This window comes from Balaenoptera physalus (assembly GCF_965194825.1).
Source record: "Balaenoptera physalus genome assembly, chromosome: 6".
NCBI lineage: Eukaryota > Metazoa > Chordata > Mammalia > Artiodactyla > Balaenopteridae > Balaenoptera > Balaenoptera physalus.
Window position 1 is genome coordinate 16,841,289 of NC_138885.1, and position 26,962 is coordinate 16,868,250.

The following is a 26,962-nucleotide window of genomic DNA, read 5'->3' on the forward strand; positions in this document are numbered from 1 at the left end:
TTTGGATTCATAATCCTGGCTGAACGACCACTTCTCAGATGATTTGAGTCCACAAGTATTGTTGGAGTTTGGAGAGGTCATTGTTTTCTTTTAAGTGTCTTTTATTTTAGAACAACTGAGGGGCTATAATTGTCAGGAATTGTGCTAAATGTTGGAAATATAAAGACATTTAAGATGCAGTACTTGGCATCACAGAATTCTAATGAGATAAATGGATGCATCATTAAAAATCTGCAAAGCTGTATGCAGATATATTTAGAAGGATCCATACAGGGTTGGACAGAATCACAAAGGAGGAGCATCTAGAATGCTTTCATAAAAGCACACCTGAAAGAAAACTTAGTTGACTCTTAAAAGAGATGTAGTTATATAGAAAGTGAATAGTAGGAGAAAGGATGGACAGCCTTGATTGAGGACCCGGCATCAGTAGAGACACAGAGGCAAAGAAAGGAGGATTTAAGAGAATGGCAACAAGTGGTTAGATTTTTCCTTGTTTATTTTTGCATAATATGTTTAAGAGGACTATAAACATTAACTCAGAAGATATAGACGGGGGACAGCTAATAAAGAATCTTTCACTGACTCCATTCATTCAAGCACTCAGCATAGTAGATGAAAAATAGTCGCACATTCTTTGACATTCTTCTCACCAACAGGTAGAATCCCGTCCTCTTGAATTACAGCTGGCCTTAACACTTGCTTGGTCAACAAAATATGACGAAAGTGACTTTCTAGAACTTCCCAGATTGTGTCCTAAAAATTGTTTTATGGCCTAGTCTTCTCAGAAACCTCACTCTTAAAATTTAGCCACCATGCTATGAGGAAGCCCAAGCAGCCCCACACAAAGACTCACATAGAGAGAAACAGAAGTTCCTCGCCTACTGCTAAGAACCCAGACCAGACAGCCAGCACCATCTTGCCAGCCATGTGAATGAACCATTTTGGAAGTAAATCTTCCAGCCCCAGTTGAACTGCCCCAGCTAGTGCTGTATGGAGCAGAGATAAGCCTTCACCTCTGAGCCCTGCCCAAAGTATAATTTTTAATGAAATAAATTATTATTGTGGCTATAGGCCATTGAGCTTAAGGGCTATTTGCTCTGCAGCAATATAATTAACTGGAACAATCATTAAGTCTTTACTGAGTGCATACCCTATTCTTAAAATATAGTGTTATGGAGTATAGATGTTAACCCTGACAAAGATTCTCTTCTTGACCAAACTCTAGCCAGGCTCCTCTGAGCCCTCTTACTGACTAGGTCTCAGCCTTGGTCTATAAAAACTACAGACTCTCAACACATATGCTATTGTCCACTCTCCTCCTCCCACATTAAACACAGAACAAAAGACCTCATCCCTTGAATGACTCTAGCCTCCTGTAAAGTGCCTGCCTGAGAAAACTCAAGGCTCCCAAAATAATTTACTGTTTATTTTAGCCAACATCTGAAGATAGGCCCAGAAGACCCTTTCTTAGAGCATTTACTGAAAAGGGCTTTCAAATGTGACTCTTTGCTCTGTCCCTTTGAGATGTATATGTATCTGCTGCAACTCCGGAGTATCTTTCTCAAGGACGTGAAAGCCATCCCTTTAAAATGTGATTATCAGCGAGGATGTTGCCTCAGTCTCCCAGTCTCTGTGGGAGGACAGAATCCTAACTTCCATATTTGCCAGCTAACAGACCCAGCTGGCCTAATTGGCATTTACACTGACCAATTCTTTGTAAGTTTTCACTTCCCTGATTCTACTAAGCCCCTGTTTGTCCCTCTTCCTACTTCCTCATTCTCCCTTTAAAAAAGCCCAGTCACTTCCGTACCAATCGAAATTGAGCGTAGCTCATGTAATACCGTTTATCGCAATAGTATATTACCAATTAAAATCTGCCCTTACCACTTTAACTAGTGTCCAGTTTTGTTTATCTTTGACAATCTAAGGCAAAAAGATTTCAGTCTTAAAGCTATCTCCTATCCAATAGTAATGGCCATCAGTGTAGAGTTGGATTCTAGGCTTCACATGAAAATAAGGCAGAAATCACTTAGTGATGACTGTCCGAGGCAGAGAAAATAATTGTGATAGCATATGTGCTTATGATTTCCCAAATCTCTTACAGTAAACACTAAGCCTCTAAAAGTTATTTTTTATTTGTTTGTTTATAATAACTTATTTTGGCAGATGAGTTTAAGATGACTATAAGAGAGATGAACAAATTTAGGGAGATTAGTCAAGAATCTATTAGTGTTTCAAGAGAGAGAAAAGGAAGGCCTGAACTGGGGCAGTGAGATAGGAATAGAGAAGATACAAATATGATGAAGAGAATGGAGTCTAGCAGAGTCCAGTGTTAAGCCGAGGTTTCTCAAGCATGTTGCTGGATGCTGAGTTATGACACTGTGTGAAATGGGGGAGAACCAGCCAGCCAGCAGATAGCAGAGAAGAACATGATTATACAATTTGGGTTATGTTGAATCTTAAGGTCTGGGGACATATATCTTACTGTCAGCTGTCAGATTACATATTCAAGTCTGTAATGCAGGAAGAGGTACTTTATGAAGATATAGATTATGTTATCATAATCACACAGGTGGTCTTTGAAAGAAAAAAAATGGAGGAGAGCCAGCATGGGAGTTTGTGGATGGAGAAATGGGAAGAAGATTGAAACCTGGCAAATGCTAACACTTATAGAAACAAACAAACAAAAAAATAAAATTCACAAAAGAAACAGAGAAAGAACAGTACAGAAATTCTAGTAGAAGCAAGAGGTATGGTGTCATAGAAATCAAGAGAGTACACATTTTTAAATAGTTATCAAGACCATTAGATGACGCAAAATGATCTTGTTAGATAAGAACTGAAAAATGCTCATTGATTTGACCAATAAGAGATTATTAGTGACTTTAGGGCTTCCCTGGTGGCGCAGTGGTTGAGAATCTGCCTGCCAATGCAGGGGACACAGGTTCGAGCCCTGGTCTGGGAGGATCCCACATGCCGCGGAGCAACTAGGCCCGTGAGCCACAACTACTGAGCCTGCACGTCTGGAGCCTGTGCTCCGCAGCAAGAGAGGCCGCGATAGTGAGAGGCCCGCGCACCGCGATGAAGAGTGGCCCCCACTTGCCGCAACTAGAGAAAGCCCTCGCACAGAAACGAAGACCCAACACAGCCAAAAATAAATATAAAAAATAAATTAATTAATTTTTAAAAAAAGAGATTATTAGTGACTTTAAAAGAATACTTTTAATTAAGTAATATATCATTTATAAGCTATACGAGTTTGCTTTTCCTGCAAACAAAATCTCTTCTAGATTTAGTTGCTTAAGACAACAACGAGTTATTTAGCTCATGAATCCATAGGTTGGCAAGCTTGGCTGGGCTTGGCTAAGTGGTTGATCTAGTCTGGGCAGACTTGACTGACCTCACTTGATCTCAGGTGAGATTGCTCATGGGTCAGTAGTCAGCTGGTAGCTCCCCTGGCTTGTGTGAGTGGGGCATCTATCCACGTGGTCTCAAATCATCACTGGCTTGCTCATGTGAAGTTCACAGGGTTCCAAAAGTAAGAGTGGACGTACACAAAGATTATCGAAGCCCTGCTCAGAACACATAGAAAATCCTTCCTGTAGCATTGTATCTAAAGGGTAAGATACAAAACAGCTCAGATTCAAAGGGTGGGGAAATAGACTCCACATCTTGATGGAAGAAGCTGGAGTGAATTGCCATTTTCTCAATCTACCGTCGGCACCAGCAAAGAGTTCTTGGAATTCTGGTTATCTGCCAGAGCCACAGCCCGTTATGGACAAAAATGGCCTCAAGTAATTATTTTAGCATGAGCTTTTTATAATGTCAGAGCAAAAGGAGCACGAAGCCTTGCTGTAACTATTTAAGTCCAAGGAATGTTAAGAAGAGAGAAACTTCCCCTGCTTCACCAAGGCAGCAGAGGAAGTGTTCTCCTTAGCAGAAAGTTAAGGCCTCATTTAACCTAATATCCTCACCTTTAAAATGCATGCTCAAAAGGCTTCTTGTTTCCAGTAATGGGAGGATAAGGTTATTGGCATGTACCCTCCTGCTGAAAACAATGAAAAAAGCTGTATAAAATATTACAAAAGAGCTTCTTAAAAGCATCACACAGACAGCAGGACAGTAAGGAATTAACAGGCTAAAATGTAGGAATAATGAAAACCCAGAGATTTATGCTGCCACAGAAACTGATTTTGCCCTGAAGGTGTTTGACTTCTTGGCAGTGGGCTTCTGGGAATGGGACTAAAATCAAAGCCTAGAATTCAACTAAACTGAGAAGTCTGATAGGACTCCTTCTTCTTGGTAAGCCAAGACCCTAAAGAATTTACTCTCAGGCCAAGGGTGAAGGTGAAGGAGAAATGTCAGAGTCTGGGAAGAATTATAGTCATGTACTGAATTATCTGGATCAAGTCTTGAGCCTGATGCAGTGATAGACTTTGTCTTTGAAAAACTGTCATATTAGCCCTAAAACAGTTCTTCAAATACAGTGTTTATCACATCAAAAATGATAACTAGGTTATGATAAAAATGATGACATGCTAGACTCTATGAAGATAAGCAGAAAAGGCAGAAAAGGAAACCAGAAACACAGCAAAGGGCAAAGATATCAGATGTTAAGATAATTAGACATCAACTATAAAACAACGCTGCTGACCATATTTAAATAAAAGAACAACCAACTTAAAGATATCTGCAGAGGACTGGGAACTGTAAAAAGTGACACAGCAGCTTTGAAAAGAAACAAATAAAACTTCTGGAGAAAATACATAGTAGAAATTAAAATCTCTGTGAGGGGCCTTAACAACACACAAGGAGAGCTGAAGACAGATTCAGTCTATATGGACACAGGTTGAAAGGAATTATCTAGGGTTCAATCCAGAAAGGCCAAAGGAGGACTATACAGGAGAGAGACTTATAACCATGGATGACACCATAACAAGGTCTGGATATATCATCAGAGTCCTAGGGGGAGAGAAAAGGGTGGTGGGACAGCAGATATATCTGAAGAGATAGTGGTTGACATTTTTTTTATTCTGAAAGACAGTAATCTGCAGATTCAAGAACCCCACAAATCCCAGGCAGGATAATTAAAGAGAAACCTGCAACTAAATACATTATATTGAAACTGCAGGAAAAAAGAAAAGAAAAGAAGAAAAGGCTTAGAGAAAAATCTTAAGAGAAGCCAGAGGCAAACAACAAAGAAAGTTTATCTTCAAAGGAACAAGAATTAGACTGACAGTTGACTTCTTAATAGCCACAATGTATGATAGAGGAATCGTCTCTTTAATGTGTAAAACATTTTGTGACTGTTGGTGATTAAAGATGTTTTCAGTTAGACAAGGCTGAGAGGGGTCAGCATGGCAGATTTGTACAGAAGAAAATTTAAAGGCAGAAGGAAAATGATCCCAGATATGTCTGAGGTATAAAGAATAAAGGCTCTTCCCTGGTGGTGCGGTGGTTAAGAATCTGCCTGCCAACATGGGGGACACGGGTTTGAGCCCCAGTCCGGGAAGATCCCACATGCCGTGGAGCAACTAAGCCTGTGAGCCACAACTACTGAGCCAGTGTGCCACACTACTGAGCTTGTGAGCCACAACTACTGAGCCCTCATGCCACAACTACTGAAGCCCACGCACTTAGAGCCCGTGCTCTGCAACAAAAGAAGCCACTGCAATGAGAAGCATGCACACCGCAATGAAGAGTAGTCCCCACTCGCCACAACTAGATAAAGCCCATGTGCAGCAACGAAGACCCAACGCAGCCAAAAATAAAATAAAAATTAAAAAAAAAAAGAAAGAATAAAGAGCAAAGAAAGTAGAACTACGTGGAAAAAATACATGTTTGGGACTGAGTGATCTCTTAAGTCAGGGGCTGGCAAACTTTTCCTATACAGGGTCCAGAGTGTAACTATTGTAGGCTTTGCATGCTCTATGCTCCCTTTCATGAGTATCCTGCTGTTGTAGTGCAAAAATAACCACAGACAATATATAAAAGAATGAGAATGTGACTGGTTTCCAATAAAACTGTGTTTATAGAAACGGGCAGTGAGCCAGATGTGGCCTGCCCGGCCATGGTTTGCTGATCCCTCACTTAAGTGAACTTACAGCTCTATTCCTTAGCTCTTTGGGTTTACCCCCAGGCTGAGGAGGAAGCAGCTAAGGACTAAATATTGATAAGTTCACATCCTTTCCTTTCCTGTTGTAGTTTAACACATATAAGGCCAGTAGTCATAGTTCAGCACAGACTCTGAGCCCTCCTTCTATAGTCACAGGGAAAGCCCTGGAGATTATTACACAGCTTCTTTTCGTTTCCGCTTAACTCTTCTAATTGTAGGAAATATTCAGCAACAATGAGGCAACTAGAATGAGCTATCTGAAAGGCAAATCTGCTCATGCCATTTCCCTGTTTATGTTTTTTAAGGACTTCTCTGTCTGGTTATCAAGCCCCAATTCCTTACAATGACACGAGGGTCCTTGTGGTCTGGTGTTTCCCTTTCCTCTCCAGCCACTTCTCCCCCACTCCATTCAAGCCCATCTCACCACTTAAATTGAGGACCATGGTCTCCTGTGTATGGTGTACCGGCTGCTGCTGTGTGATCACGTGGGCTGTTTTTACTGCCCTCTTCATCCCCACTTGGTGTAGCTGGCAAATGCTAGTCTTATAAGACTCAGTCCAGGCAATGCTTGCTCTGAAAAGTGATGGTACCCCAAATTCAGCACTCTGGGCTCCCACAGCTCTCTGCTAACATCCCCCAGCATGGCAGGCCACATAGTGTGTTCTTGCTTGTCAAATGAAGCTGTGATTTCCTGGAGGATCTCTTATTTCTGTGTCCCAGCATGGTGTAGAGTGGGCACTCAATTAAGTGTGTGTGCATTTTAAAGAATTATTGCCTGAAGCAAAAACAAGAATAACAGCAACAACCAAAAACCCCACCCAAACTGGACAACCTTCAGTTTATCATAGAATAGATCTAAATCAAAATCACCCATTAATCAAGTAACCCATAAATATCTATTGAGTATGATTATCAAGGGGTCAAATTAATCAAAATATTATTGTATAGTAATTATGGTGTTAACTCTTTGAGCAATTTTACTAATCACTTAAGTAATTTAAATTATCTCTAATATTTAAATACACCTTTAATTTGGATGAATATGTGGAAATAATAGGAATGGGTATAAAGATGAAAGAAACTTTTCTTTTTTATCAACCCCATAATTTGAAACAATTTAAATGTTCATATCAGTTGACCAATTACATGTGTATATTACAAATTCAGGATGGTTTAGGTTAGCAATCCCTTTAGTTAATTATTTCAACTTTTAATTTTGAAACATAATGCTAAATGTTAGAATTTATAGACCCCGTATGCTTTTTAGATTTTTGTGATACTACTTACATAACTTTTAGTAGGCATTCCATGGTACAAATAGCAATTTGTTTTTGCCTGCCAACATTAGTGTGCTTCATTTGTTCATTTATTTAAAACACATAGTGAAACTACCGGTGTGATGTTATTTTCCCTTAATTATTTAAAAAAATAAATGACTTTAAAACAGTTCCACAATATTAGCCCTATTATTATTTTTTAACAACAAATTTCTAACCATAATATGTTTGTGGGTTACAGCATAATTTTCTTTTATTGCTTATTTCAGTAAAGTCTAACATTTTCATGTAATATGGAGTTAATTTAATATTGACTTGTGTGAAATGAAATCATTTGGTGTTCATTTGAATGTCACTTATATTTTCTTAAATGTTTCATTTTAATTTCACAATATTTAATAGGCATTAAAAATAAACTGTTACCTACATATTTGCCTTGGTTCCATTAGCATGCAGTGCTTATGGTTCTGAATTTAAACGGAGAGTATGGGGGCTTCCGTGGTGGTGCAGTGGTTGAGAATCTGCCTGCCAATGCAGGAGACACGGGTTCGAGCCCTGGTCTGGGAAGATCCCACATGCCGTGGAGCAACTGGGCCCGTGAGCCACAAGTACTGAGCCTGCGCGTCTGGAGCCTGTGCTCCGCAACAAGAGAGGCCGCGATAGTGAGAGGCCTGCGCACCGCGATGAAGAGTGGCCCCCGCTCGCCGCAACTAGAGAAAGCCCTCACACAGAAACAAAGACCCAACACAGCCATAAATAAATAAATAAATAAATGATGTTTAAAAAAAGAGAGTATGATTGTCTCAGGCCTTTATGGGGTAGGTAGATGATGGTGTGGGAGTTTTCTTAAGGGTACGTAAGTGAATTAAAATAAAAAAGAGTCTAAGATTATTTTTGTTCCCCCACTACATTTAAGAAGCTTAGTTTGATGCTTATAGAGTAATATTTTGAGAGACTTCGAAAGAAACCAGATGAAAAACTTCACTCTAAGGTAAATATTTTCCAGGGTGGATAGGACATTAACCCACGGTTGGTACTGGTTAATTAGTTACCAGATTGGTTAGCAAGGAGGAAAATCCTGAAATAACAGAGACGAAATAGGTGATATGTTACAGTAAGTAACTGGGACAGCAAAATCTTGATCATTTGAGTTGTTCTTCACAGTCACTGTGTTTGGACAGGTCACCACACTGTAGGACCCTAGGTTGACAAAAAGTCAGGTAAAAAAGGTTAGTGGTTGTGTGACTTTATCAAGGCCTCAAAATTTGAAAAAAATCCTTTAGAAAGATTAATTAAGGAGCTTGGACAAAATTGTTAATATATTCTTTTTAATTCAAAATTATACAAATTAATTTTGAATAGGGAATATAGGGGGCAAAAGAAGGATTTGATGATTTGACCAATTTCCTAGTTTATCAGTGGGGTAAAATGCATGTATCTGACCCAAGCAGGAGCATAAAAATCTTGGGTATCTCTCCTTGAAGTTCATGGTGAATCTGGTGTGTTCTCATCAATGACTGTGTAATCCTTTTACTTTTCATTATTAAATCAGAATTACAATTATTCTCATTGCCACTATTTAGCTGATATATGGTGAATGTAATAGATTGAAGAGTTTACTCCTGTTGTTTTGATTAGGCACAGTTATATATTAGATTACAACAGCAAGTTACTTCACAAAGTATTTGGCTCATTCCATCGCAACTAAGTGTTTAAGAATTGCTCACATGGAAGAATCAGGGAGCTGGTAGTGTCTATGGGGAGAATATCCATGACAATGGTGGTGGTACGAAGATTTTTCATAGACTTAGTTACAAAAGTCTGAGATAAAATTGAGCCAACACACAAAAAAGAAAATACTAGGTGTTGGCAAAGAAATGAAGAAGTAAGGATTCCCACTGTTTCTGGGAGTATATATTCTTACAACCTCTTCAGAGAGCAATTTAGCAATGTGACATAAAGGTTAACAATGTTATAACCTATATCAAACAATCAATATCCTGCATATAAAACTCTAACATAGAAACACAAGAAGGCATGTACCAGAACAGTAATGCTCAGTGCTTCATTTTTTATAATAATAGAATTATAAACAAACTAACATTCATCTATGGGAACATGGAAGAATACATTGTATATATTCATAAATGGAATATTAGTGTAGGGGAGATAAAAGTTTTCCTTGACCCTCAGGCTTCCTAGCTGGGTCTGAAAATTAAACTGATAAAGACAGACTAACAGGAGAAAAACATACATATTTATTTAATATAGGTTTTGCGTTATCCTTCATAAGGATACAAAGCCTCAAAGAAATGGTGAGTATTGCATATTAGGTTTGATGAGGAGTCGACAGTCATGGAGAAATATGATATAGGTCAAAGAGTATGACGTAGGTGGAGTAAACTGGGGGAAACTTGGCAAAGCCTGTTTGTTCAGACTCTGCTCAATATCTTGTCTTTGGCGACAAAGAGGCTCCTTTTCTCCAGGTATAGGAAGGTTTCAGGGGAAGGGGGGAGGTCAGAGTGATCTTCCTGCCTCTGCTATTTTCTGAAACTCCTTCAGCTTAAAATATTCAATATGCCAAGGTGTCATATTTTGGAGTAGCGTGTACTGATCCCATATGAAATGGAGTTACTGCTACCAACATAGATAAAACTCAAAAACAAAATACTAAGATCAAGGTGTACAATGTTATATGTAGTATAATACTATTCAAATAAAGGTAACAAAAATTGCAAACCACATATATAAGTGTTTGAATACATAACTATGTAATGAGATACAGAATATAACATGCATAGAAATTGTTATTAACATATACAGGGCTGGTAAATATAGATTTAGTACATTCTCTGATCGCCTCTCTCTACAGACACAGGTGAGGGTCTGGGAGAACTTCAGTCATTACCAACAAACAAAAACATTCTTTTTAAGAGCACTGAATTTTGAATAGTGAAATTGAAGGAGGAAGGGAATGAAACGATACAGGGGAAGAGTACAAAAGGAACCTCAACTCTATCTGCAATGTTCAATTTTTTAAAAAAATCAGAAATAATTATTTCCTAATTTAACACTTAATGAAGCCTAATGCTGATTACAATACTTTTTATGGCACTTTATTCTTACTTGAATGTCTGAAATATTCCACAGTAAAATTTAAAATTCCAACAACAACAGAAACAAAAAGGACCAAATCTTTATAGGGAAGATAAAGAGTTAGGAAAGGGAAAACCTTTCTCTGCTGCCCCGAGTTCAGTTCACAACACATCCTGCGCGCTGTGTGGGGTGAGTAGAAACCTGGGTCTTTTGATTCTGAACACGAAGCATGATTCACAACAGCACTGCCCTTAATTGCTTCCTGCACTCTGTTTGGAACCCTAATTATTAAAGCACTCTTGACCCCGGAAGGTGAGATTACATTTAAGAAACAGTGGACTAAATTTTACTTGTTAAAGTTTTAAATTGATTCACTGCCCCCAAATAGTAAGAATTTAACTGCTCTGCCTAAGGTGGATAGAAGTAGAATTTTAACTAAAAAGCAGGTGTCTCTCTGCATATGGAGGGGAAGGAGTTGCCTAACACAGGAAAAATCCTTCATTATTGCGTTCTCATTCTTTTCCCTGCAGTAAGATGGGCAGAGCTAGTAAGCTTCAAGTGTCTTTACAACTGCTAAGACTATTAGAGGTTCAAGAGAGATTTAGAATTCCTAATTAAATTTTAGATTGCAGACTATAGATGACAAACATGAAAATCACTTTCTTAAGGAGACTATTTCGGCAAAACCTCTATGGATAACCATTTCTTTAGTCACTTAAAACAATCTCAGGATTCTGGACTGGATTCTAAACTGAAATGGCCAATCTTCAAAATTCTCAGTCTGCTTTTGTTACTTGACCCTTCTACACAATGACTGCATCCAAGGGCCATTTGGAAAATTTGACTTTTCTTGTGAGGACTTCCAAGTACAGCTGACTTTTGAACAACGTGGGGCGCCAAAACCCTGAAGTCAAAACTCTGTGTATAACTTACAGGTGGCCCTCCATATACCCACAGTTCTTCTGTATCGAAGGTTTCTCTGTATTCACAGTTTCACATCCTTGTATTGAACCAACCTTGGGTTATGTAGTACTATAGTATTTACTATCGAAAAAAATCCAAATATAAGTGGACTTGCACAGTTCAAACCCATGTTGTTCAAGAGTCAACTGTATATGCAACATTTCTTGAAGAGCAGCTTTGTTTTCACTTGCAAACAACTTCTAAGAAAGAGGACCTATGGGTTAGATTGTGCTATTGTACACAAAGCACCAACATGACTGGCAGGCAGTATTATCATAGGAAGCTCTTAGTACAAACATGTGCACTCTTCTCTTTGTGTTCTTTATCCCAATATGATCTTCCACAGTCATCACTCCGTTTGCTGCCTTACCGTCTATAGTCGATAACCCATAGGTGTCTATCTGCTTCCCACACCTTTCCTCTATGGGACTGAGACATCTCCAACTCTTTACCTGGCATCTCATCTTGGATACTCCAAAGGAATCTCAAACTCATGTTCAGAACATGATCTTCTATCCCAAATGAGAGACGTATTTAGTACACCCAATTTTATTGAATAGTAGCATCATTCATCTGGCTGCTCAAGTCATAGATAAATGTAGGTATCACACATAATCTTCTCTTTCATATCCTATTGATTTTACTTAGAAAATAGTACTTAAGGGCTTCCCTGGTGGCGCAGTGGTTGAGAATCTGCCTGCCAATGCAGGGGACACGGGTTCGAGCCCTGGTCTGGGAAGATCCCACATGCCGCGGGGCGGCTGGGCCCGTGAGCCACAATTACTGAGCCTGCGCGTCTGGAGCCTGTGCTCCACAACAAGAGAGGCCGCGATAGTGAGAGGCCCGCGCACCGTGATGAGGAGTGGCCCCCGCTTGCCACAACCAGAGAAAGGCCTCGCACAGAAACGAAGACCCAACACAGCCATAAATAAAATAAACATAGAATAATAATTTAAAAAAAAAAAAAAAAGAAAATAGTACTTAAATAAATACTCCCCATATGCAAATCCTGTTGGTTCTCTCTCCCAAATAGTTCATACAGATCATCTGTTCTCTGTCTCCACCACCCACCCTAGTCCAGGGTACCACCATCTCTCTCACCTGGACAACCTCCAATACCTAGTAAATGGTTTGCCCTATCCACATTTGTTTCCCTCCTATCTGGAGCATTTTACTTGTTTCAGTTATGTATAGAATTACTTGATCAAAATCCATCTTCCTCTAAAAGGTAAACCAGGGAGTCAGAAAACTAGCCTGTTTTTCTCAGGTCTGTATCCCCAGAACTCTGTAATTGCATTATATTGTCATCCTGCCTCAGTGCCCTAAATCCTGGAAAACAATTTCACACACATGTGTATGAATTTTTTTCAGCAGCAGCAGTATCTTTGCAATAACCTCAGAGTTCTCATAGCCAACTATTTTAAGTTGAATAGTACTTGTTAAGACAAAAATATCTGCTTTGTGTGTTTTTTAAAAAAATCATTTCCCTTCCTTAAACCTTAAAAGTGCCTCACCCCAGACTTTACAGAGTTGTTGCCAAAGCAGTAAACAGACTGACTTGATGTTGATCACTTTCACTTGACTTTGCCTATTTTATCCTAAAGTAGCACCAGAGAATAGGAAAGGTTACAATTCAGTCGTAAAGGAGAAGGAAATCACAGACTGAATATTTCCTATGTGGTAAGTCTTATACATATTACCTTTCATTTAATTTAAACACCTTCTGAGTTGAGCATATATTTTACTCACTTCTACTTTATCGATGAGGAAACTTACAAGAGATTCAGTCATTTTCCAAAGTATCTCAGCAGGTAAATGGCTGGCCCAGCATTCCAGCTGAAGTCTCTCTTGTTCCAAAATTCTTCTTCTTCTTCATAGGCTGTCTTCTCTCAAAGCAGGGAGACCAGGTTAACTCATTACCGGGATAATTCAATGACAGAATTGTAAATTGGATGAGATGGATTTCACATATAAAGTTCAGAAGGAAGTTTCCTCCAACATCCTATTTTATTGTTATGTAGGTAGGAGAGAGATTATTTTTTTCAGCCACAGGCAGGCCCGAATACACGGATTCTCCACTTTGGCTATGCATGAAGTTGACTAGGAGGAATTTTAAAAATCAGAATTTCTCAGGGTGGAATTCAGGTTTCAGTATTTTTACCCCTCTCCAGAGGATCTGGATGTGCAGATAACGTTGGGAAGCACAGCTCACGTATTTTTTTTAGAAATGTATCATCAGTTTTTAAATTCAGTGTACAAATGAGCATTACGTTTTACACAGACAATAATTATTCTTTAATGTGGGAAGCGAATCAGGAACATTACGCTTGGTATCTGAAAGCAAATATATACTTTGACTTCCTATTTAATATAGAACATGTCCACTCGCTATTAATAAGTCTCTACATCTCTCTTGCAACTAAGGTAAGCGGGACATTATAGGCACTCTAAAAGCTCTTCATAGAGAGTATGCCTTTTTGCTGTCCTTCGGTTATTTACACATTCTCTTTGAGATGTGTGAGAGTGTGTGTGCGTGTGTCTGTGTGTATACATTTAAGCAAAAGTGTTAATTCAATAATAGCACCAGAATACAATTTTCTGAAAAGAGGAGATTCATGATGGGCTCACACAGAAGGCAGAATAGCAGCAGGGTAACAATGCTGAATGTACTGCAGGCTGCTGTTTCAAGGGCACAGGTGCATTTAAAGCTACTACCCTCACATCTACTCATCACCAAAATCACTCAAGGCAGTAGAATAAAGAAGGGCTTCTATGAATAAAATATAAGCCGAGATTGTTTCTTTTAAGAGAAAAGACATATCTATGCTAAATCGTAAAATCTGTCTCTAGGGCTGTTCCCTATAGTGGAGTAACTTGTCTGCTTGGCTTAGTCTGATTGCCACCCTCTTCAGCAGGGCTCTCGTTCAGATAACCATCAGGTGATACATGTGCTTTTTTAAAAAAAACAGCTGGGAAAGAACGCATAAATGTGCATTTATTACATTTCCAATCTGTGAAATGTGAAATCTTATTTCTGTCCTTCCTGCAACTGATTGCTGAATCCTCCAGGGTCTCTCTTCTTTATATTCCCTCGATCGTCCCTGTCTCTTCCAGATCCACACTCATTATCTCAGCTTTGGGCTCAGCTTCTCTCCTGTGCACAACTGGACAGTTCCTCCTTGCTGTTCCTATTCTTTCTAGCTCTTCGTTCTCTGGCATTTCCTCGGCATCACTGCCAATGACACTGAACAATCTGAACATGTAATCTTCTGTTCATTTGAGAAAAACCTAATGGAAAAAATTTTTTTTGAGTCCCCAGATTCTGGGCCAGGAAACTTCCTCCATCTCAGCTTCTAAATGTTGTAAACAAGGTTGATGAAGCTTTAGGAACCTCGCTTCCCTCCTGTGTCTCAGCCACACCCTTACCTGCCGCTCCCCACTTCGCTTCATGTGAGGCCATCACTAGACCCTCACTGCGCAGGAGATGGAGCACGGTGAAGAAAAGGAAAGGGCAAGGAGTAAAAAACAAAGAGGATGAGCAAAAACTGTTAGGATGAAGAATAAAGGAAAAGTTGACAGAAGAAAGGTCATTAAAAAAAAAGAGAGAGAGGGACATCCCTGGTGGCTCAGTGGATGAGAACCCGCCTGCCAATGCAGGGGACATGGGTTCGATCTCTGGTCCGGGAAGATCCCACATGCTGCGGAGCAACTAAGCCTGAGCACCACAACTACTGAGCCTGTGCGCTACAACTACTGAGCCCGCGAGCCACAGCTACTGAAGCCCGTGCGCCTAGAGCCTGTACTCCGCAACAAGAGAAGCCACTGCAAGGAGAAGCCCGCGCACCGCAACGAAGACCCAACGCAGCCAAAAATAAATAAAATTAAATCTTTAAAAAAAAAGAGAGAGAGAAAAAAGAAAGAATTCTCTATTGCTGACTCCTTGATGAACAAAGACGGTTATGAATTCTAGGAAAAGTGTTTAATTGGCAACCAGACAATTGCATAAACATTGATTCATTAATTTCTATTTATGAAGAGAAAATATTCATTTAATAGCAAAGTTAGGAAAGTAAACTTTCACCCTTTATAAATATTAATTTTCAAAATACTTAGAAAATTATTGGCATCGATTTGGCAGATTTGCTTTGGACTATCTGGGAAATTTCATGCTGAAACCAAATACATATTTTTATTAGGTGGAGGCTAATACACTGATAGATGAATTGGAGAAAATTCTCAGTTATTTAAGGCCCTTTTTATTTAAAATTCAGGGAGGCAAAGAGAAGCAGCCAGTAAGTGTCAGCAACTGTGAATTTAAAACACATTTTATGAACAAATTAGTCTTTCTACACTTATCTTTATGCTTATTATTCCTAGAATAAATGAAGCCACATATTGTAAGTAATGTTGATATCTTTTTTATAATCATACACTGTTACCTGTTTGGTAGCCAGTACTATAGTAATCACTTTGTTAGCATGTTAATAAATGTCTGATTGACTAGAGTTAACACTGTTTTACACTCATTATTAGAATTCAGGGACAAAACATCAGCATGCTTTTTTACTGTAATCTATTATATCTGAATTAGCTTATGTGATTTGACATGGTACTGAATAATCTATTGCCCTTGGGAAAAAGTGTGCAGTTTAATAATTCTCTGCCATACATTTGTCCTGAGCATTGATCAAAGATAGTACTGTGATCTAATTCTTTTTAGTTTTATCTAAAAATTACAATACTACAATGTACTAAATGAGTGAAATATAGAACCCATTTCTGTGTGTTGTTTAAGGACCAGTGTATGTTAAGAAATGATGGCTAGCGTTGGCATAGCTGACGAACATATTCATAAACACAAAGAGATATGCAATGCCACATTTGCATGACATATGATCTCTTATCACCACAGAATGTATTTCTCATTATACTTTTATAAGCCTGCGGGGTTTCATTGTGTTTCTTTATTTTAGAGCATCCACATATTAACAATAGATTACAATGATATAAATCTATCCACCAGGGTTTTAAGTTCAATCCTATTTTATTTAAATTTGAACACTATATAAACACACACATAGGTTTGTTAACTAAGAATCACCACACTGAACACTTACAAGTAAGTATGGTTATTTTATGGTGAATTATATAAATGTAAATATATATATATAGGTTATTCAGCATAAAATAACCATATATAATATTTATATATTCCTCTCTATATATATATATTCCTCTATATTTATATGCATATAAATATATATTCCTCAAAATAATCATTAGATTGCTGATTATTATGCTCATTTGCCAAATGAGAAAAAAAATTTTTTTTTTTTTCAAAGAAGTAGTTTGCCTAAATTCACCAGCCTGTAATTTAAGAGACCAGAATTGGAATCTGGCTCTGTGTCACGTCAAAGCCTTATCACCCATCACTTATCACCTTATCACTACGCTAAACTGAGTTCATACATTTCCAACAAAAGCAAAGAAATACTGATCCTTTAGTTAGTCTTTGTGATCTTATCAAAGATATTAAGAGTAAAACATTGATTTCTGTAAGGAAATGACTGAAGAGTCTGCAGGATACCCACTGTGATTTTCACAGATCCCTAAGGTTCCTGGACCTGGTTGGAAAACTTGTTTTAGGCATCCATTAATTACCTTGAGAGTTTCTTATTTTATTTGGATTTTGAAACCCAATGTTTAACAAAACAACAATACTACTACTCTTTAATTTGCCAACATTTTTGAGAAAGGAAACAATAAGGATCATACTGGGCTGTTATTTTGTTCTTTTAATCATCCTCATATTCGTAGTGTCTAACACAGAGCAGCAGGTACCCAATAATTATCTGTTGAGGAAATTATAGATATTAGGAACAGATGGCCATTTAGAATCAATCGGTTAGTGCCATATGTTATTGTAATGTCTTGCCATTATCATTTGCTTTAAGTTGAGGGTAACTTCTAAGTTTCAAAATTTGAGAGACATTATAATTTTAAAGCAATCGTGCCATGTAATGGATCCCAAGATCCTATTAGATCCCTAAAGCATGCTCTAATTCTATATTTACATTGTGCAAATAACCACATTAATTCCTTTCATATTTTTATTTGTATTTCTCTCATATTTTGAATATCCTTGAATTACCCATAGTAATGAAATAATGTAGAGATGTAAATGTGTCCATGTGCAGGTATAAAGTAGGCACACATGCAGCCATGGCTGTGACAAAAATTACAACTGGTATTCAATCCTAACAGCATATAATCTGTAAAATGATTGACAAAGAATGAGACATTTATATATATATATTTATATATTTATATATATATATATAAATAAAGATTTATTTGTGATGTCTTTGCTAGATTAAACTAATACAGTTTTTACCTTAAATGTTTATGTATTTAATGTTTATCTTAAGCAATACCATGCGATTTGTCAAGTCACGCAATTTAAAATGATGGTAGGTCCAAAAACTTTGCTGTTTATTAATGTGTCATTTAAGTATTACCTTGATTCAGAAACTGAGCGGAATGTAGGATGGCAGGCAATATCTGTGCACATGCTAAGGTTAACATAGTTTAAAATTAAAAGATTATCCACTAAATAAACTCAGGTATACTAACCCAATTATCTCCTTTTTTTTTTTGGTAAATATGTTTTAATGAAAACTAAGAGTAACAAAAATGTGTACTTAATTAGAATGTGTCCTGGAGATTGTACCAAAACAAAGAATAGACTGAGTACACAGTTCCACTCTGCTGTTATTCAAAATCCCACATAATGAGAAAAACCCAGGAAGCAAAGTAGGATGAGGGAGAGAAAGAGGGAGAAGTAGACCAGGAGGGTGTACCACTAGGAAAAGAGACTACACACACACACACACACACACACACACACACACACAAGCCCAAACATCTTCAAATGAGCACTAAAACATTGGAGGATGCCATTAGCATACCAGACTTTTGGAGGAATTCCTGGAATTTAGAAAGGAGATTAGAAAGACCTATGAAGATAATAAAACAAACATAAGAAACCAGAGCCCCAAACTTGCGTATCAATCCTGTGCTAATGTTGTAGCGCTCAGGAGAAGTCCTTGATCCTAATCCAGAGGCCACCTGGCCATTCATCACCATAATTATTAGAGTAGATGGGCCACTGCTTCCTCATCTCTTCCCAGTTTATACCAAGCAGTTGCCACTAACAAGAGTTTGCTTTAAGCTTTTAATTTCCAATTGAAATAAAATAGAAAACTCAATTGATGGGTTGATTTGAGAAGTGGATAGAACTATAAAAGAAACTAGTGAGCTCAAAAATGGCTTTTTCCCCCAGGGATGCAGAAAATAAATATGTGACACAGTTATGATTTAATAATCCAAGAATATTGCAAACAATTTTATTAATACTAAATTAAACCCTGAGAATGTCATCATAGGGTGACTGGTGGAGAAGGAACACATACATAGGGTACAAGGACGGTGAAGGTATGTTACGGTCATTTTCTAAATAGATACTAATTTAAATTATCCTTCCAAAATTATAGTATAAACACGTGTATTAAACAGTGGTGAGTAACTGTTAAACATGATACACAATGCTTAAAACTAGAAAAAATGGGAAAAGACAATTTGACCCAGTAAAATAAAATTAAAGAAACCCAAACAGATATCAGGCTAAAGACCATAGTATTAAAAACCTCGTATGTGGGCTTCCCTGGTGGCGCAGTGGTTGAGAATCTGCCTGCCAATGCAGGGGACACGGGTTCGAGCCCTGGTCTGGGAAGATCCCACATGCCGTGGAGCAACTAAGCCCATGAGCCACAACTACTGAGCCTGCGCGTCTGGAGTTTGTGCTCCGCAACAAGAGAGGCCGCGACAGTGAGAGGTCCGCGCACTGCGATGAAGAGTGACCCCCGCTCGCCGCAACTAGAGAAAGCCCTCGCACGGAAACGAAGACCCAACACAGCCAAAAATAAATAAATAAATAATAAAAATAAAGGAATTCCTTTAAAAAAAAACAAAACCCCGTATGCACCATTCATTCACCTCCTCAGACCCACCGACTCTTCTCTCAGCCACCTCTGTGATGACCGGCTCTGCAGATGCAGACCAACTTCTACAGGTGTGACCACACAGCAGTCAACGCCCTTGCCTGGTGCCTCATTCCTGCCTCCTATTCCCAGCATTTTGTCTTTCACATATAAGTGCAGGAAGCTAAGGATTTTTGCTCAGTGCCCATCTATGTGCAGCCAGAATATAGGGAAGGGGGAATGAAGATCCCATCAGCCAGAATTTTGAGTAGTGGGCAACAGGAGCGAGTGGATAAATTCTCACCCCATTCTCCCTAGGGCATACTGTTCTGAGTCAGATAGTTTCTGGAAGAGTGGTTCTGAAGGTCAGGCATCAGCTCAATAAGCATTCTCTACTGACTTCCTTCTTTCCTCCTCTTGACCTCACTGTTCTCCCTGGGATCACACTCTTTAATGTAGCAGAAGCACGTAAGCCTTTGCTTCTGGGTCTCCTTTCTGGGGACCCCAAAGTAAGGAACGCTAACTAAGTTAGTAGGTACAACAAATACAAATAAGTTTTATTTCCTTATTATAAAACAAAGTCCCTAACATCAGGCAATAAATAAATAAATAATAAAAGAAAGAAACCAGATTAACAACAATCTCAAATCTAGCTAATGCTATATGAGCATGAGAGAGTTAAAAATATAACATAAAGTATGAAAATAAAATAACAGAAAAAGTACATAAGGCAAATTTTAACAACAAGAACCACACATTGCACCAGCACTGTAAAACCAATTATAATAGCAGAAAACAAAATAAGTGGGACAAGCTAAAAATATGTCTTACTGGTAAAAGTAAAGTCATGAAACCTTCTATGCCTAAAATACATTATCAAGCTACATATATAAAACTAACCTGATAGAAATACAAGGAGAACTTGTCCTTAAATGTTAGAGCCTTTAAGATACTTCATTCCAAATGTATTTGATGACGATACTATTGAATAGATTCAAAATAAAGAGGAATAGTAAAATTCAAACAATTAACAATTTTATTTAATAGTTATACGTACAGAGAGAGAGACAGGAAGAGAGAGAGCTGCACTCTTATACTACATTTTCGTCAAATACTCATGAAAGGATATTTAAACATTTCATGTAGTAGATCACAAATAAAATCAGAACAAATTATATAACAGAAGTCCACATTCTCTGAACAAAACATTTAAAAAGTAAAATTAAAAAGGAACAGTCAAAAATAGCCAGAAGAATAACAAATATCCTTTCCTTGGAAATTATATTTAAAAATAACTCTTATACTAGAAAGAATATGAAAACTGAAATTATAAAATATTATCATGTGAAAAATAATTATCAACATGTGATCTTCTTTTGGGTTCTCCAACATGCTGCGCTCATTCGCATCTCAGACCCTTGGCACTTGCTGTTTACTACCTTATCTGCATAACATTTTTCTCAATTCTCATCTAGGATAATCGTACTACCTACCTCAAATGGTATTTGAGAGGATTAAATGGATAAATTTGTAGAAAGCATTTACAAAAGTGCCTAGTACCCTTGTAAAACTAAAAATCAATTTATAAGTGCTATCTAACTATTGTCATTATTATCATCATCATCATTATTATTGTGTTGTCTCTTTATAGATACTATGTGTTTTATTTAATTAGCATGCATTTTTAAATTTCTTAAGCTTGAAATCAATGTAAGTTATCTATATTTACAAATTGCAGATGGCTTAGCTTTTGCATAGAGGGTACTCAACGTGTTATTTGTGTGGAAATTGTTACCTAAATTGCATTATTAGATACCACCATAATGCTTTCCCCCAGCCCTGTAAAGTGGTATCACTTGTCCATCACACAAAGCAACTGGAAGTTATCAGATTCAAAAGCCATTTGGTTAATTTTGGCATGACTGATAAAAAGTAAATGAGTCATTTTCATCTGCATTTTTCTATGAATTTTTAATAACAAATAGATAAAGTATAAAAGTTTTCCCAGAAGCTCCTGCAGAGGTCAGATGCTTCTTAAATAAGTACCTAAATAGGAAGGAAATCTCTGTGTTTGCTCGTCTATTATTTTTATGTGATTGAATAACGTTTGCTAGCATTTAACAATATTGTTAATTGCGGTAATTCATAGCCTTGTATCTGTAATGGCTAGGGAGGAGACAAATAGAATTTTAAGAGTCTTAGAAGAGTCTCCAAGGTAACCAAAAAGATTCTGATGAATTGTTTGAAAGAGAGTAAGGCATCACAAGGAATTTCTAATTATTCTTGGGCTGCAGCAGGAAGCATGGACACTCAGAGATATGATAAAATGTATGGTTGTGGAAATACTATATCTGTTCTCCCACATGGGATGAGCACCATCTCCACATGTTACCCGGAACATTTTCTAGGCTTAAAGAGCGTGAGGGGCACCTCTCTGAACTCAGCTTATTATTAGCATAAGATGAACATTCCTTAAATAGGACAATTAACAATCCAGGATGAAATCAGAAGGGAGAAAAAGATTTTAGGAGAGCATGTGACCAGAAGGTGAAAGCTATTAGAATAATAGAAAGTGTTATGAATGAGTTCCCAAAGCATATGCCACCAAATGCTGAATTGCAGAGAATGGGAGAGTTGACAGAATTTTCATGTAATAATGTCTATCTATCATCTATGTATATCTATGTATATCTATCTATCTTAGTATTTACTGTGTGTTAACTGAATGCATGGTACTGTGCTAGACATATAACTTGTCTTATACAATGTTTCTTGCTCTCATGTAGCTTATAACATTGGAGGAGAGAGCTGCTAAACAAATAATTAGATGATTAATAAATTACATTAAGGGTAAGGATTAAAAAAATAAGTGATCCTCATGCTTGTAATTGGAAATAATTAATTTTGGAAACTCTGGTAAAATTTGATGTCTACTTTGGGAAAATAAATGTTATTCCTCATGTCTCTTTCTCTGGCAAATAAAAGAAACCCAGCTGAAAGTGGCTTAAACAAAAAGTGTCAGTAACTGAAAAGTTCACTGGTACAACCGACTTCTAGCATGGTGTGTGCCCTGTATTTCCAAGTTATCAGGAAGCTCTTTCCATCTCCTGGCTCTTTTTTTTTTTTTTTCCTACCTTGGTTTCTTTTTTCCTACTGGAGCCTCGAGCAGCCCCAAGCTTTTTTTCAAATCTTGTTGAAATATAATTTATTTTCTGGTATTTTTGGTAAAAACTCTGAGTTTAGTTCTTATTGGCTCTGAATGGGTCAGATACCATGAAACAGATATCACGGATGGAGGACTAGAGTGCTTTGATTGTTCAGACCAGAATCTCACATGTTCTGTTGAAGTCCACACTAGACAGAGCTCTCCTAAACCACTTTCCAGGGAAGTGAGGGAGCATGGATCCATTAGGAAATGAAGGCACTCTTATTAGAAAGGACAGAATGGATATTATGTAGGCAAACAACAAATATCTACTGCAGTATTTATCAAATACTTTGTGTGAACCTAGAGGACAAGAGAAGGGAATTCTTTAAAAGTTGTATGACTTAACAGACCACAGCAGACTCATTTTCTTATTTGGGAACAGTGGGGTCTTTTTCTTTCCCTCCCTCCCTGTCCGCTTTCTCTCTCTCTCCTTCTCTCCCTCCCCTTTCCTCCTTCTTTCCCTCCCTCCCTCCCTTCCTTCCTTCCTTCCTTCCCCCCTTCCCTCCCTCTTTCGTTACCACCTTTAAACGGAGCAATCTGTGGAATGATTGACAGTAGAGGATTTCCAGTCTTGATATGAATGAATCCCTTGTAGAGAATGATTGAGGCTCAGCTGGGGTTCGCTAGGAGATCTACATTTTAAAACTGGAGATCTACATTTTAAAACTGGATGTGACACATTGGAGAATGTTCTGATGAGAGCACACAAAGGCTAAAGAATCTATATTCTAGGAGGAGATAGATCAGAATTTGGGGTCTAGAAAAACGAACATCACGACCAACCCTGGGAGTAGCTGGGGAGGGGGAGGTGATTTATGGAAATATTTGAAAGGTTGTCTTGCAGAAAAGATTGTTGACTTTTTCTGTGCACCTTTAGACTGAAAAACAGTACAAAGATCTGGAAACTTAAGAGACGCCTTTCTTATCTCAATGAAAGGAAGAAGCTGCTAACAGAGCAGTAGAAGCTGAAGGTCTTTAAGGATTGTGTCTCTTAGCAGTATAAGCTCCAAACGCAGCCTTGATTTCAACATGAAAGCTGTAGAAGAAAGGCTGACAACTGTACTTCCCAAACTGGAAGACAAAACACTATGACGTTGTCAACTACCCCTTTGGGGGATGTTCTCACAGAGACTGGGTTATTTCTTGTGTTCGGTCATGAACAAGTCTGCCCATGGAAAGCCCTGATGGAACAAAATAAGAAATCTCCCAAGCCGTCTAGAGCAGGTGCAAGTAAGAGAACACTGCCCTTGTGTGATCACAGCAAGAAGTTTAAGACCCAACACATTCTTAACTCCTGTACAGTTTTTGCACTGCTTATTAGCTGCTTTGTGGAGAAACCAAAGAGAAAGCAAGCTTTCCCTGAGTCCAAGTGAAAATTCTTATCCAAACTCAAACTTAGGCCAGAGTGGGAGGCCTGGCCTTTTCTCAGAGATGTTGGAACAATATCATCCCTTGAGAGGTGTTGCTCTGAATGACCTCAAGAAATTCTATGATTCTTATTTATGCCCATAATCTATTGATCTATACAGATCTATTATCTATTGATCTATGGTCTTTGAAGTCCTAAAGTGAATAATTTACCACATCCTTGCATTCTTGCTGTTTTGTTCTTTACAAACACATGCACATTTACTAAAAACCAAAATAAAGTGAACAAAGTAAAACTCTGTCCCTTCTGTCTTCTTCCATAGAAAGATGATTTCACCCAGTAAAAACAGCAACTCTATACCTTTGTAGGAAGTCACTGACTCCTGGTTCCCTTATCTCATAAATGGGTCTGGTCCATCTGCCTATTTTTGTAGTTGAAATGTCGAATGTGAAAAAGCAAGGAACTCACAAAACCTTAGCTAAATGTAAAGCTTTGTTTTTATAATTGCTCCATTCCACCATTCAACTCTAAAACATTTTTTCTCAATTATAACAAATGCAAGAAGAAGGGATATTTTGCAGTCAAAACTTTACTCCCATCTCAGACAGCAGAACGAGTCGATTGGCACATGGAGTGGGTGAATGGGGGGGGGGGGTCAGGGTGTACTGCTGGGATAAGGCATATTTCAATTATCTCACATCTAATGGGGTCAAGAAATAGCAGCTTCAGTTGTAAACATCTCTCCAGATATAAGCTTTGGTAGAAAAGATTTAAAGAAGATGCAATTTTCTTGTTGTTGTTGTTTTGGGGGTGGTTCTCTTCTTTTAAAGGTACATGGAGAAGATGAAGCCTGCGAATGAAGTGGTTTCTATTATCAACCTGCTTTCATTTGTGGACACATAATTTTAGATGCCATAGTGGTAAGTAAAGAAATAAAACTGTATCCCCTACTCTTGGTTATAAACTGGTTTAGGCAATTTTGTTGAGGCAAAGGGATGAAGGCCACTTCAGTGAGCAGGGCTGTTGGAAAGGTAGGCATGACTATGAGTTGATGTCCCATTTGGGCCCCTCTGTTCCTCCTCTTCCTCCCATTCACCCTCTTCTGTCTTGGTGTCCTACTCCTTCTTCTCCATTTTGGGCTATTTGGAGAGAGAAGATATGCAGCACTGAACTTACATTGACATGGTTCTTGGTTATTGAGGACCTGAGAACCATGGGGCTCCTGAATGACCCATGTTTTTCAGACTCTGGACATAACAGTATCTTGATAGCAACTCAGATCTTTTCTGCTGATGTTGGTCTCCACACCACAGTGCCCTTGACTCATATATTCTTTCTGTAAATTGTAGCCTATATACCCCAACCTTCAAACCCAGGCTGCTGTTTGTAGATCTATATCTATATCCACAGTAAACATATAGGGAAATTCGAGAGAGTCATATACAGAATCATATTTACTTCCAAAGGAGATGATCAGGGAGCAAGAAACAAAGGAGATTTGACTTTTGGTAATCTTTTATTCACTAAACTGGGCAGTGGATATGGCTATTTATTTTATTCTTTATAAATTTTATATGTCTTAAATGCTGCATGGGGCATTACTTTTTAAAAGAGTGAGTCTAATATGATATATTTTTAATATTATGTCAACAAAACCCTATGTTTTATATGACAGGAAAGCCCAAATAATAGCAAATATTTATGAGAGTAAAATGTATAAAATATTAACATATGCAATTATGAGCACAATTTCCCTTACAGTGGCTTGGGTGCATGAAGATGCAGTCAGCCCTCCATCCTAGAAGTGGGTGGCAGACAAATTATGCCAGTTCTACCAGTAACTGTGAAGAGTCACCTTCACATCACTCTTGGACAACTGGCAGAAAATAAACATTTTGAGGTACTTTGCTCATCAAATACCCATTTTATTTTTGAGATTTAGTATAAAAATTATGAACTTGGGAGATTAATAGTATTTCAAATTTGAAAAGCTCCTCAAAAATTACCTGCTCAAGTGGTTCTTAGCTTGTTGTTTATCTTCTGCCAGACATTTTGTTCAAGAAAGTGAGTTCTACCATCCTTGAAAAAGAAAGCCACTTTTCCAATCATGACATTGATATATTATTGGGAATCCTGTTATATTGATCACTTACAGTCAGGTTCAAAACAACAAAAAAGATCCAGTGGTAGTTTTGGAGTGAGTTTTATTTGTATTACTTCCTGTGTTGAATTGTATGGCTCTGCCACTTACAAAAAAACAGATTAAAACCAGGACAGGTTGTATGGAATTTCAAGAGAATAATGGAAAATGCAGTTTACAGAGGCTTGCAATAGTCTAGACATTAGTAGTTTGTGTCATCTTTTTGTTTCAGTAAAAGCTAGACTCACGGAAAGAAAACAAGCTGGATGAGAAATGGCAGAAGAGGCACCAATAGCACAGTTTTCTTTCAAGCACCACAAAAATAAATAGTACTACTGTTATTAAAGGAGAGTGGGCAATTCAAAAAGAATGCTGAAATAAAATAAGAATATGCTAGCCAAGAAATACATTAAAATGTGGAAACCAAACACATGATATTTTAAGAAGAAATTGTATATAGCAAATATACATATTTCTAACAAAGATCAGGCATAAGAATATCATAGACCAAAAGCAAATTAAGAAAGTGAATTTTAACTTTAGTTGCTCAGTTAAAACTTCAGTTTAACTTAGGTTGCTACAAGAAACTACAAAAATGAACTCAATAGCGCGTTTTTTTTAAAGAATGTTATTGAAGTGACAGTCCGCTGTGTTACTTGCAATGAAGCACTATGTATGGAAATGAGGCTAGACCTGAGTTCAACAGACTTATGCTTTTAAAAACTGCAGTTAGGAAGCAACAGTCAAATATAATG